Source organism: Schistocerca piceifrons, chromosome 7 (genome assembly GCF_021461385.2).
Source record: "Schistocerca piceifrons isolate TAMUIC-IGC-003096 chromosome 7, iqSchPice1.1, whole genome shotgun sequence".
Taxonomy (NCBI): domain Eukaryota; kingdom Metazoa; phylum Arthropoda; class Insecta; order Orthoptera; family Acrididae; genus Schistocerca; species Schistocerca piceifrons.
In genome coordinates, this window is record NC_060144.1 from 321,916,478 (window position 1) to 321,929,922 (window position 13,445).

The window sequence follows — 13,445 nt, forward strand, 5'->3', positions numbered from 1 at the left end:
TAGTTTTGTTTCAGTAAATGTAAAATTTTATCATGAGTGAGAAGTGTGGGCTCTATCGTAGGTTTGTGAGTAGTGGGTTACGGTGTGGGATTTGTTCAAAGTATTTTCATTAGGGGGAATTCAGTGGGGAAGCCAGTGGGCATTCTAGAGAGATCCTCTCCTGGGAATGCAGAATCTGTAGTAGAAATAAGTTGATAGATTTGTTCCCTTCATGTGCAGTTACAACACGAAAAGTAGAAACTAGATAAGTTGAGGAGGGTGAAGGGTGCTGGAGAATGGGAACTGACAGTTTGGAAGAAGGTAGCTAGGAGGAGGAGGTATTCAGACAGTTATATTTTGCGTATATACAATATATTTGACCAACAATAGATTTGACCAACTGTCAGAGTTGAGTGGAGAGGAGCCTCTTGTAGCTGTAGATGTAGGGAACTTGCAGCAGTACTCAGCAGTTAGGAGGCCTAGTTCAGTTGCAAAGTCTAGCAGAAAGAAGAAGATTCTGCTGCTAGGTAGTTCGCACGTTAGGGGTGTGGGCCAGCAGTTGCAGGAAGTGTTGGGGAGTGAGTACCAGGTCACCAGCATTGTGAAGCCTAGTGCAGGGTTGTCTCAGGTGACTGACAGCATAGGGGAGTTACGTAGGAATTTTACGAAGGAGGATCAGGTAGTGATAGTCGATGGAGCAGGAAGCAGTCTTGATAGGGACAGGAATATGATGTAGGTGGTGACCTGGTGAAGATAGCTACTCAAACTGGTGGCACTAATGTGCATTTGTTGCAACTGTTTCAGCGTCATGATCGGCGTCATCTTAATGCTGCTGTTAGGCGCATTAACATGGTGCTGGAGAGGGCACTGATGGCAGAGGGCATAGGTCACATTTCAGTCGTGCCAGTTGAGTCCATCAGTAGATCGGGTTTCACTGGGCCTGGCCTGCACCTCAGTGGGTTTGGGAAGGGGAGGCTGGCAAAGCTTATAGGTGACAGTGTAGTGGGTGGTGGTTGGATCACTCATGGAAAAATTCTTGTAGTAGTTGGTGTTAGAGCTGCACCTTTTTCAAATCGAAGTCAGCTGATAGGTATCGCGCTTAAAGAAAGTCCGTCTAACTAAGGGCTCACCTTCAGAGGATGTCATGTTTCCAAGTAGAGAAGGAATTAGCATATTTCATCAAAATATAAGAGGTATTAGAGATAAAGTGAGTGAACTGCTTGTAGAGGTTGACACTGAAATTATTGGTATATCGGAGCACGACTTAAATAATTTGACAATTCAGAGGCTACCTTTACCAGGATACAGATTATCTGGCTGTTTTTCAAGGAGTTCCTTGTGGTGTGGGGGAGTGGCCATGTACGTAAAAAAACAGTATTCCATTTGAGTCCACAGACGCATTACGGCACTGCACTGAACAGATATTTGAATGTTGTGCAGGGGCCGTTGAATTTAGCGAAACTAAACTTCTAATTGTTGTTATTTATAGGTCCCCTACCTCTGAATTCAGAGCATTTCTGCTCTAGATAGAGAGGATCTTTGATTCACTTTATAGGAAGTACCAGAAATTAGTTATATGCGGTGACTTCAATGTAAATTTTGTATATGATGGTGCAAGAAAAAGGATGTTGGTAGATCTCCTAAATTCATATGATCTGATGCAGATTTTTTTTTTCAACTAGGGTGCAGGGGAACAATAGCACAGCTATAAACAATATTTTTATTCATTCTTCATTACTAGATGGGAATTCTGTTAGTAAAAGGGTGAATGGCCTTTCACATCATAATGCACAAATTTTAACACTAATAGGCTTTTGTACTCAAACAAATGTACTCAACAAACTAACTGAGTGAGGTGACGCAGTGGTTAGCACACTGGACTCGCATTCGGGAGGACGACGGTTCAATCCTGCATCTGGTCACCCTGATTTAGGTTTTCCATTATTTCCCTAAATCATTCCAGGCAAATGCAGGGATGATTCCTTTGAAATGGCACGGCCGACTTCCTTCCCTGTCTTTCCTAATCCGATGAGATCGATGACCTCGCTGTCTGGTTCTCTTCCCTCAAACAACCCCCAGTTATAAACTATGAACGAAAGTTAATCCAACAACAACAGAGAGTTTTTTAACCTCGTTAAGGAACAAGAGTGGCAGGATGTTTATGGTGCCGATAACATAGATGACAAATATGATTTCCTTAACACATTTCTCGTGCTCTTTGAGAGTTTCTTTCATTAGAACGTTCTAAATGGGACATTAGCAGTAAAAGGCAGCCTGGGTGGCTGACTAGTGGGATAAGGATATCATGTAGAACCAAGTGGGAATTGCGAGTATATCGAAATGTTACAAGTAGTCACAATCAAGCTACAGTACAGTACTGTAAGGTGCTTAAAAATGTTATTGCGAAGGCAAACAGTATGTGGTATGCAAACAGAATAGCTAATTCACAGGATAAAATTAAAACCGTGTGGTCAGTTGTGAAGGAAGTGTATTGTCAGCAGCACAAGGTCGATGATATAAAGTCAGTTCGCAGTAAAAATATTTCTGTTACTGATAAATCAGATATATTTACAGTACTTATCAATCATTTTCTGAGCATTGCTACCGAATTAAATAAAAATTTAGTTTCTACATGGAATCATATAACTCTCATGGTAAATGCCTTTCCGAGTTTGATGTCTGAAATACTCCTCTGTGATACAGACAAGGGGGAGACTGAGTCAATAATTAAATCTACTTGGACGCAGCCGTCTCATTCCGCACCAGTGCGTTTAACTTTTTCTCCAGTGCATTTACCTGCTGTTTCAGACTGTTTAATTGGTTAGTGCCATTTGCTTGTTTTTCTTTCCAGATTGCTGAGGTCTGTTAGACATCGTCTTCCCTGGTCGTTTTCGTCACACTCGATGTGATGGCTAGGTCCAGCCTGCCTGCTACTGCAAACAGCGATTTATCGTTGGTTCGTTCACATGTGACCACAACCGCTTTGGCCGTTATTGGAAGTTGAGCCGTCCGTACTTGCCGTAACGCTACATCTGACAACTCTTACTCAATTCCTCGTAAGTGGGCCAGAATGCCGAAGATTTCCTGTCCCTCATCTGCTCACTACTGCCGCGCCACGAATAAGTACAGGAGTGGATTTGGGGAATTCTTGCAAATCTCGCGCAGCTGTTGCTGGAAGGCAGTAGTTAAAGGACCGATTGGCACATCAGATGGCAGGCGAGGGCAATGTTGATATCTGGCAAACGATTCTGCAGGTTTATGACACCGCTCGCAGCCTAGAAGGCACTGACCGCGGGCACTGTATACAAATGTGAAGTGAACAGCTCAGCACACGCCACCGACGTGCTGTGAAGAACCCATATGTTGCAGTTACAACAGCGCCTAACGACCAGTTTTCGCGGATGGTGCTGTAGTATACAGAGAAGTTGCAGCATTAGAAAGTTGCAGCGAAATGCAGGAAGATCTGCTGCGGATATCCACTTGGTGCAGGGAGTGGCAACTGACCCTTAACATAGACAAATGCAATGTATTGCGAATACATAGAAAGAAGGATCCTTTATTGTATGATTATATCATAGCGGAACAAACACTGGTAGCAGTTACTTCTGTAAAATATCTGGGAGTATGCGTACGGAACGATTTGAAGTGGAATGATCATATAAAATTAATTGCTCGTAAGGCGGGTGCCAGGTTGAAATTCATTGGGAGATTCCTTAGAAAATGTAGTCCATCGACAAAGGAGGTGGCTTACAAAACACTCGTTCGACCTATACTTGAGTATTGCTCATCAGCGTGGGATCAGTACCAGGTCGGGTTGACAGGGGAGATAGAGAAGATCCAAAGAAGAGCGGCGCGTTTCGTCACAGGGTTATTTGGTAAGCGTGATAGCGTTACAGAGATGTTTAGCAAACTCAAGTGGCAGACTCTGCAAGAGAGGCGCTCTGCATCGCGGTGTAACTTGCTGTCCAGGTTTCGAGAGGGTGCGTTTCTGGATGATGTATCGAATATATTGCTTCTCCCTACTTATACCTCCCGAGGAGATCACGAATGTAAAATTAGAGAGATTCGAGCGCGCACGGAGGCTTTCCGGCTGTCGTTCTTCCCGCGAACCATACGCAACTGGAACAGGAAAGGGAGGTAATGACAGTGGCACGTAAAGTGCCCTCCGCCACACACCGTTGGGTGGCTTGCGGAGTACAAATGTAGATGTAGATGTAGATGTAGGGACCGAAGCGGGCTGAGGAAAGCTGATGTAACTATCAAAGAGCACTCTACTTGTCCCCTTCAGAAGAACTCTCAAAGGCGTAGGGGAAAGACGCATAAATAAGCGAGCCCAGAGGCTCAAGTTGGGCAGTCGTGTCGCCATTTTGTCCTTGACTAGAACCGGAGAGGATGACGATTGTTTAAGTTTGCAGGCCAACAACGACGACCTTTGGTGATGGATATCGGCGGTCAATCGGCTCACTGAAGCTACCTCGAACCTCCTCTGCACGGACACATCATTGCTGTGGCGGGGCGCGCATCATCTTGGAGCCACACCGGCGCGAAGAGTGAGAGGGCTGCCGGCCTCCGCTCTCAGGGTGGCATCATCCCGCAGACTGCAAGCTGCCGTTGGCAGAGGCGGGGCCAGGGCGCGAACTCGCGACCTCCCCGGTGCAGAACTGTCTGCGGGCAGTGAACGAGCTGCCCTGGGCGGACGGCTGCTAAGGCTCACCACAACGACGGCGGTCGGCTGCTTCCCTTCAGCGCTCTGCATGGGGTCCAAGAGTCGTGCTTAAGGGAGCAGTCGACGGGCCCCAGTAACGCACACGACGGGCCACAACGGTTGCGTGAGTAGTAGCGCTACGGCAGCAAGGCTGGGAGACCAGTCGCCATGCTGCGGATTCCTGCGTTGGCACGGAGTGCGGCACCATCGCCGAGTTCACCAGAAGACCTGCTGTGTACCTTCGGTGTAATAAAGTCAGTGACACACTTGCCTGCGTTTCTCTGCACGCTTCGGCGCAAGTCATCCCTCTCTCCCAGACGATAGCTCTCGGCCGTTCTGTCATATTACAACCCCTGAGCTCGGGGTTTGTAACATTACGTAGTACTTGGTACAGCCGTTGTTTGCGCAGACGGCTGATTAGCATTTGCGTCAGGTGGAAGTATCGCCGGTCCGGTGGCGGCTTCAATAAGACATCTGATGCTATAGTTGCTGATGTTGCATCTAGACTGTTGACTGTCACCGCGAATTTCGTGCGATCACCGGTCAGGCCATTCTGCACGAACGCCAGACCTAGCATAGCAAACCGTAAATCTGGTTTACCTGGTAATAACTGTGGGACTTTTACATTGGATAAATTCTTCTGTGTGCGCAACTCGTGATCTCGCGGTAGTGTTCTCGCTTCCCCGAGCACGGGGTCCCGGGTTCAATTCCCGGCGGGGTCAGGAATTTTCACCAGCCAATAGATGACTGGGTGTTGTTGTGTCGTCTTCATTATCATCATTCATCCCCATTACGGTCGGAGGAAGGCAATGGCAAACCACCTCCGCTAGGACCTTGCCTAGTACGGCGGTGCGGGTCTCCCGCATCGTTCCCCTACGCTCTGTCGAGGAGTATGGGACATCATCATCATTAAAGTCTGCTGTCCTATTCCGCTTGTCAGCTTTGAGTAATGATGTCATACCAGGCGCGTATGATATCCGTAAACAAAGGAATGTAGCTTACAATAAAATTACAGTCATAACTCACGCGATTATTTACTTAGCCACCAATTATATCGAAACGATTTGAGGATATCGGAAATAAATAAGAATATTAAAAAAAAATGGTTCAAATGGCTCTGAGCACTATGCGACTTAAATTCTGAGGTCATCAGTCGCCTAGAACTTAGAATGAATTAAACCTAACTAATCTAAGGACATCACACACATCCATGCCCGAGGCAGGATTCGAACCTGCGACCGTAGCGGTCGCTCGGTTCCAGGTTGTAGCGCCTAGAACCCGCTGGCCACTCGGGCAGGCAATAAGAACATAGCAAAAGAGAAGTATATATATATGTGAAATAACTTACTGTCGTAATTTATGCGAGTAAGAAAAGCACAGAGAACCTTTAAATTTCATTACAGTATAGCGCGTGGTGGAGGCGTAATATTATAAAATAGCGTTGATTTATAATAATAATTACTGAATCTATCGAGACTATAGCGGGAAAGTGGTGGCTTTGGGCAAGGCAAAATGTAACAAACAGTGGGAAAATGAAGTAAATAATAAGGAATATGAAACAGTAGCATAAAGTTTGGAAAAACCGAGACAGAAATCCTTTAAAAAGCAGTATACTAACAGCTATCATTGTTTTAAGTTCTGTGCTGTACTTCCAGTCGGTGTCTATTCTGATTCCAAGATACTTAAAATTTTGCACCTATTCGAATGGAGAAACATTAGAACAGGTACAAAATTTTAAGTATCTTGGAAGCAGGATAGACACCGACTGGAAGTGCAGCACAGAACTTAAGACAAGGATAGCAATGGCAAAAGAGGCATTTTGTAATAAAAGGAGAATTTTCGGCAGCAGTCTGGACAGAGAACTGAGGAAAAGACTCATAAAATGTTTTGTATGGAATGTTCTTCTGTATAGCTCTGAACATGGGATTTGAGAAAGAAAGACAGAGAAAGGCTGAAGCCTTTTGAGATGTAGACATGGCGGCGCATGGAAAGAATAAGTTGGATGGATAGAGTAAAAAATGAAGAGGTACTGAGAAGAGTGGGAGAAAAAAGACAGCTACTACATGTCATAAAAAGAAGAAAAACGTAATTAAATTGGGCATATTTTAAGAAAGAATGGCGGACTGATAAAAACAGTTTTAGAAGGAAAAAGGAAGCGAGGAAGGAAGAGACTTCAGATACTGGATGACATGATGGACGGTACAATGTACAGCAGTCTTAAGAAGGAAGCAATGGATCGCAGGAAATGAAGAGGCAAAGGACCTGCTAATATAGCAGAAAACTGATGATGATGATGATACTAATAACAACAGTTCACAAAAAAGTAACTAATATTGGAATCAGTAGCTAAAATTGACCTTTTTTTTTTTTTTTTGTCAGACTGGCTTGATGCGGCCCGCCACGAATTCCTTTCCTGTGCTAACCTCTTCATCTCAGAGTAGCACTTGCAACCTACGTCCTCAATTATTTGCTTGACGTATTCCAATCTCTGTCTTCCTCTACAGTTTTTGCCCTCTACAGCTCCCTCTAGTACCATGGAAGTCATTCCCTCATGTCTTAGCAGATGTCCTATCACCCTGTCCTTTCTCCTTATCAGTGTTTTCCACATATTCCTTTCCTCACCGATTCTGCGTAGAACCTCCTCATTCCTTACCTTATCAGTCCACCCAATTTCAACATTCGTCTATAGCACCACATCTCAAATGCTTCGATTCTCTTCTGTTCCGGTTTTCCCACAGTCCATGTTTCACTACCATACAATGCTGTACTCCAGACGTACATCCTCAGAAATTTCTTCCTCAAATTAAGGCAGGTATTTGATATTAGTAGACTTCTCTTGGCCAGAAATGCCTTTTTAGCCATAGCGAGTCTGCTTTTGATGTCCTCCTTGCTCCGTCCGTCATTGGTTATTTTACTGCCTAGGTAGCAGAATTCCTTAACTTCATTGACTTCGTGACCATCAATCCTGATGTTAAGTTTCTCGCTGTTCTCATTTCTACTACTTCTCATTACCTTCGTCTTTCTCCGATTTACTCTCAACCCATACTGTGTACTCATTAGACTGTTCATTCCGTACAGCAGATCATTTAATCCTTCTTCACTTTCACTCAGGATAGCAATATCATCAGCGAATCGTATCATTGATATCATTTCACCTTGTATTTTAATTCCACTCCTGAACCTTTCTTTTATTTCCATCATTGCTTCCTCGATGTACAGATTGAAGAGTAGAGGCGAAAGGCTGCAGCCTTGTCTTACACCCTTCTTAATACGAGCACTTCGTTCTTGATCGTCCACTCTTATTATTCCCTCTTGGTTTTTGTACATATTGTATATGACCCGTCTCTCCCTATAGCTTACCCCTACTTTTTTCAGAATCTCGAACAGCTTGCACCATTTTATATTGTCGAACGCTTTTTCCAGGTCGACAAATCCTACGAAAGTGTCTTGATTTTTCTTTAGCCTTGCTTCCATTATTAGCCGTAACGTCAGAATTGCCTCTCTCGTCCCTTTACTTTTCCTAAATCCAAACTGATCGTCACCTAGCGCATTTTCAATTTTCTTTTCCATTCTTCTGTATATTATTCTTGTTAGCAGCTTCGATGCATGAGCTGTTAAGCTGATTGAGCAATAATTCTCGCACTTGTCAGCTCTTGCCGTCTTCGGAATTGTGTGGATGATGCTTTTCCGAAAGTCAGATGGTATGTCGCCAGACTCATATATTCTACACACCAATGTGAATAGTCGTTTTGTTGCCACTTCCCCCAATGATTTTAGAAATTCTGATGGAATGTTATCTATCCCTTCTGCCTTATTTGACCGTAAGTCCTTCAAAGCTCTTTTAAATTCCGATTCTAATACTGGACCCCCTATCTCTTCTAAATCGACTCCTGTTTCTTCTTCTATCACATCAGACAAATCTTCACAAATTGACCTATAAACGTTAAGTCCATTTGCCGGTTCCAATATTAGTTACGTTTTCGCAGCAGTTCAGAGAGAAATCGCAGGTGCAGAAATCTTATCACATTTCAGTGTACACACGAGCTGCAATAACGATCTAAACAATGAAACACAGAATGGTTGGAACCGGTAATCAGAGCTAACCTATACAGCTTAATTCTAGTTACCGATTCCAGTATTTGTCATTTTTTGTAAGTTTTTGTTACTTGTGTAGAGGCTTTTCTTTTAGGATTTCTGTGTCAGTTTTTCTACATTTCATGCTACTGTTCTTTTTACGTTTCATATATCTACTACTATTTATTTCACTTTCCCGGTTTAGTCCCTCTACGCTCGGAACCACCACTTTTCCGCGATAGTCCCATTAGATTCAATAATCACTATTAAAAACTAATGCTGTTTCATAATATTACTACTTCACCATGTGATATGCTGTAATGGACTTAAAGATTCTCTGTGATTTTCTCACTAGCATTTATTACGACAATAATTTATTTCAGACATGTATATTTCTCTTTCTCTGGTCTTATTTATTTTCGTCACCTTCAATACTTTTCGATACAATTCGTGGCTAAGTAAATATTCATGTGAACTGTAATGGCTGCTTTATTACATTTGTTTTTTTAAGAATATGATCAGCTGCTTTAAAAGATCACCTCTATGTAGTGTTTTTGCCTTAGATATGTCACTGCTCAAAGCTGACGGGTGGAATCTGACACTAGAATTGACCGTGTACCTTCACCAGCGGCTTGACTGTTGCTACATATTCTTCTAACCCTTCATTCGTCGAATTTGATTTTTGCCCCATTAATCGCAGAGCCGACTCTCTATTGCCCTGCGTGTTTAACTTCGCTTGTGGTTCTTCTGTTTGCTTTCGCAATTCTTCTTACATTTTAAGCACTTGCATTTCCATTTGACTTCGCTTAGTGTCTTGATGCGATGATTCCGATACGGGTCAACTGAAGAATGGGATATAACTCTTCGCTTTCGCCAAAGACGTCGTATTTTAGTAATAGGTATCAGTTTCTTTATTTTCGAGGTGCGGATAATAGATAGGTTTTCTTGTGTGGCAAAGAGCCATAATCGTAAATAAAAACAAATTAATGTTATTAAGAGATAGATACTGCGAACGCTTTTTGTCGCTTGTGGTAATTTCAAATAATTTGTGTACAAATACCTTTGTCTGATAGTGAGTTGTTTCAACTGCTGTTTCCTCCGCAATTGACCCGTATCCTGTAGTATGTAGGTCAACTGAAGAATAGGATACCGGTACCAGCGAAAGTAAAAAACCGACATACGTAACGTTGGCATGGAATACCTCACTTGGCATATATAGGTTGTATCCTGTTCTTTAGTTGATCTATATAGGTCAACTTAAGTACAGGATACACATTTTATGTTTGTCGCTTTCTTCGTCTTCGCTAGTACTGCTATCCTATTCTTCAGTTGTCCTATATAGTTCAACTGAAGTACGGGACACAAATTTTACCTTTATCCCTTCTTTCGCTTTAGCTAGCACTAGTATTCTATCCTTCAGTTGATACTAATATTAGCGAAGATGAAAGCATGGACATTCATAAAAATTGTGTCCTGTACTTCAGTTGATAATAGGTCAACTGAAGTACAGGATGATAAGACGTCAGAGTGTCTTCGTTAGAGCGTGCAAAAATGTAACTGAACAATATGAGATAGGGAAACTGAGGACGGAGAAGCTAGCTTAAGGAGACATGGAGGTAAACTTGTCAACCGCTTTGTCTAGCATTACTCTTTTCCAGCTTATTTACAGCCAACATGCGTACAAGTTTACAATGACCCGCCAGGTTAGCCAAGAGCGCTAATGCGCTGCTTCCTGGACTTGGGTAGGTGCCTCGGCCCTGGATCGAATCCGCCTGACAGATTAACGACGTGGGTCGGTGTGCCAGCCAGCGTGGATCTGGTTTTTATGCGGTTTTCCACATCCCGCTAGGTGAATACCGGGCTGGTCCCCACATCCCACCTCAGTTACACGATTCGCAAACATTTGATACACGTTCACACTATTTCATGGTTTACACCATACGCAGACAGCTGGGGTATACTGATTCCATCCTGGGGGGTATGGAGTGGCGGCAGGAAGGGCATCCAGCCACCCCTTTCAATTAACCATGCCAAATCCGACTGTAACAATGCCGACCCTGAGAGAACTGTGGGACAAAGGCAAAAGCAAAAGAAGAAGAGGAAGAATGAGTAAAAGTTTACAGGGGTGTGCTGTTTATTTACATGTGCATTCTTCATTTCCTGCAAGGAAAAATGACGAGCCTGATTGTTAGGAAGTCTGAATGGCCCCCTGTACTTGAGGTTCGTGCAAAGAGTTCTACCTGAGTTGTTTGCGTACGTACCGTTGGCAGTTTGTGTGAGGATATGGATACAACATGGCGGTGCACCGCCTCACTTCAGTGTCGATGTCCGCAAACATCTCAGTACTGTATTTCCTGGTGGCTGGATTTGAAGGGGAGATCCTATTCCATGGCCTGCGAGGTCACCTGACCTCAATCCACTTGATTATTTTCTATGGGGATGCCTAAAGTGTATGAGACCCCAGTGTATACGGAGATAGAATTAGCTGCCAGAATTGTAGCTGCCTGTGATATGATTCGAAACACACCAGAGATATTTGACAAAGTGCGTCAGAATATTGTTCGCTAATGTTACGCTTGCATTGAGCTTGATGGCCGTCAGTTTCAGCACTCTTTGTAAGATACAGTACAAATTGTACGTTCATTGTGTTAATGGTGGTATTTGCAGTTAACTGCAACCAATAGACTAAAAAAATACACAGTAATGTGATTTTATTCCGATTATCTCCTTAAGGTGGCTTCTCCGATCCCAAGTACCCTACATCCAGTTGTTCAGTGGAGTATCCTGTACGTTGTAAGAGGTCCATGACTAAGGAATTTATTGCTAGCGCACTCGAGCAGATGTAATTTCGATGGACTGCTGACGCGCTGCTTGCGATATGTAAGCTGTAAGAGAATCTCAGACTACAGAGCAGTGTTGGCTGCAGTTAAGAGCAATTGTCAGTAGTAGTAGTAGCTAGCAGTCGCGTGTATGGAGTTGGCTCGGCCGGTCGTGGGGAGCGAAGGCGCTGCCTGAGCGATGTAATATAAGGTAAAAGCAGCCACGCGTGTGTAGTTTGTTACAAGAAAATTGTACTATTGTTATATTAAGTCCCATGTAAATGTTTCAAAAATCTTTTAATAATAATTTTTTTTTAAATTAACTTTTTCACAATCTTCCATCTGAATTTAAAGAATTTATTAATTTCTGCAATCCATGGTCATCCCGATTATCGTAAAGAAAAATCAGTCGTTTCCTTTTATACATGACAAATCTAGCGGCCAGCATTGCACTGGTCTGTGCCAGAAAAATTTCTTATAGGGGCAGATATATACGCGTTATCCGGCGACTTCACTGAGGTAAGAATTTTCAATTTATTCATAATGATCTTTCAGGGCCATGACGCAGCACTGCTGACGTCCAAGATTTACCAGTTTAGATTCACAGTTAATTATTGAAAGGTTATACATGAGATACATTTTTTATTAGCAGGTTAGCCACATTGTATTATTGGTAGGTTACGGAATATTTTTACTTTTGGGAGATTATACAAAAATGTGAATGTTATAATTATTTTAACTGTTGCGAGGTTACACTTGGCGACAACCGGCCAGGATCGTATTTTTTTGTGAATTTCTGAGAAGTAGTCAGTTATATATCCGCTCTTGTTTACCAAATGTTAAATGTAGTTTGCATCTGGCGCAATGCGTTTACTAATTTGTCACTCCTTCTTTCACAGATCATCGGCAATTTATTGTTCTTTGTTGTTATTGTATTTGTTCCGTTTTGCTTTGCCTTTGATTTTGTGCCTACCTTTGAGTCGTGAAAATGCGCGATCCGTAATGAGTGGAAAACCCGACTTGAATAGTTTGACTGTTAATACTAGCGACACTCAGTATCATAACGATAATCCTCCAATAACAGATAATCAGTGCATGCCGACCACCAGTAATGATTCCAATCTAAATGATGAGCAAACAAATTCAATTGTATCCACACTAAATTTAACGACAATTGATGACGCGGCACATTCCGTTACAATGAACGCTGCCCAGCTTGACACACCTGACTTGCAAAATTTACTCAGTGAACAGATAAATGTTTCTCACGAAGATGAACAATGTAGTCAAAATATGTCAGATTTATGTGATTTCGATGTAGTGACCAACAGTGCACATCCGATTAGCAAACCTTTTCGTGAATCAGACAATGACCAAACGGTTACACAAAACGTGACACATGCAGATACACCATCACACAGCACAGAGAAAAGAGTCGCTAATCTTGGCTTGGATCAAGTTATGGCAGTATTGCTACAACTTAAGGAAAAACAAGACAACAATTTCAGATTGCTTACTGAACAGATTACAGCCGTTTCTGAGCAATGTAATGAAACTACACTCCTGGAAATGGAAAAAAGAACACATTGACACCGGTGTGTCAGACCCACCATACTTGCTCCGGACACTGCGAGAGGGCTGTACAAGCAATGATCACACGCACGGCACAGCGGACACACCAGGAACCGCGGTGTTGGCCGTCGAATGGCGCTAGCTGCGCAGCATTCGTGCACCGCCGCCGTCAGTGTCAGCCAGTTTGCCGTGGCATACGGAGCTCCATCGCAGTCTTTAACACTGGTAGCATGCCGCGACAGCGTGGACGTGAACCGTATGTGCAGTTGACGGACTTTGAGCGAGGGCGTATAGTG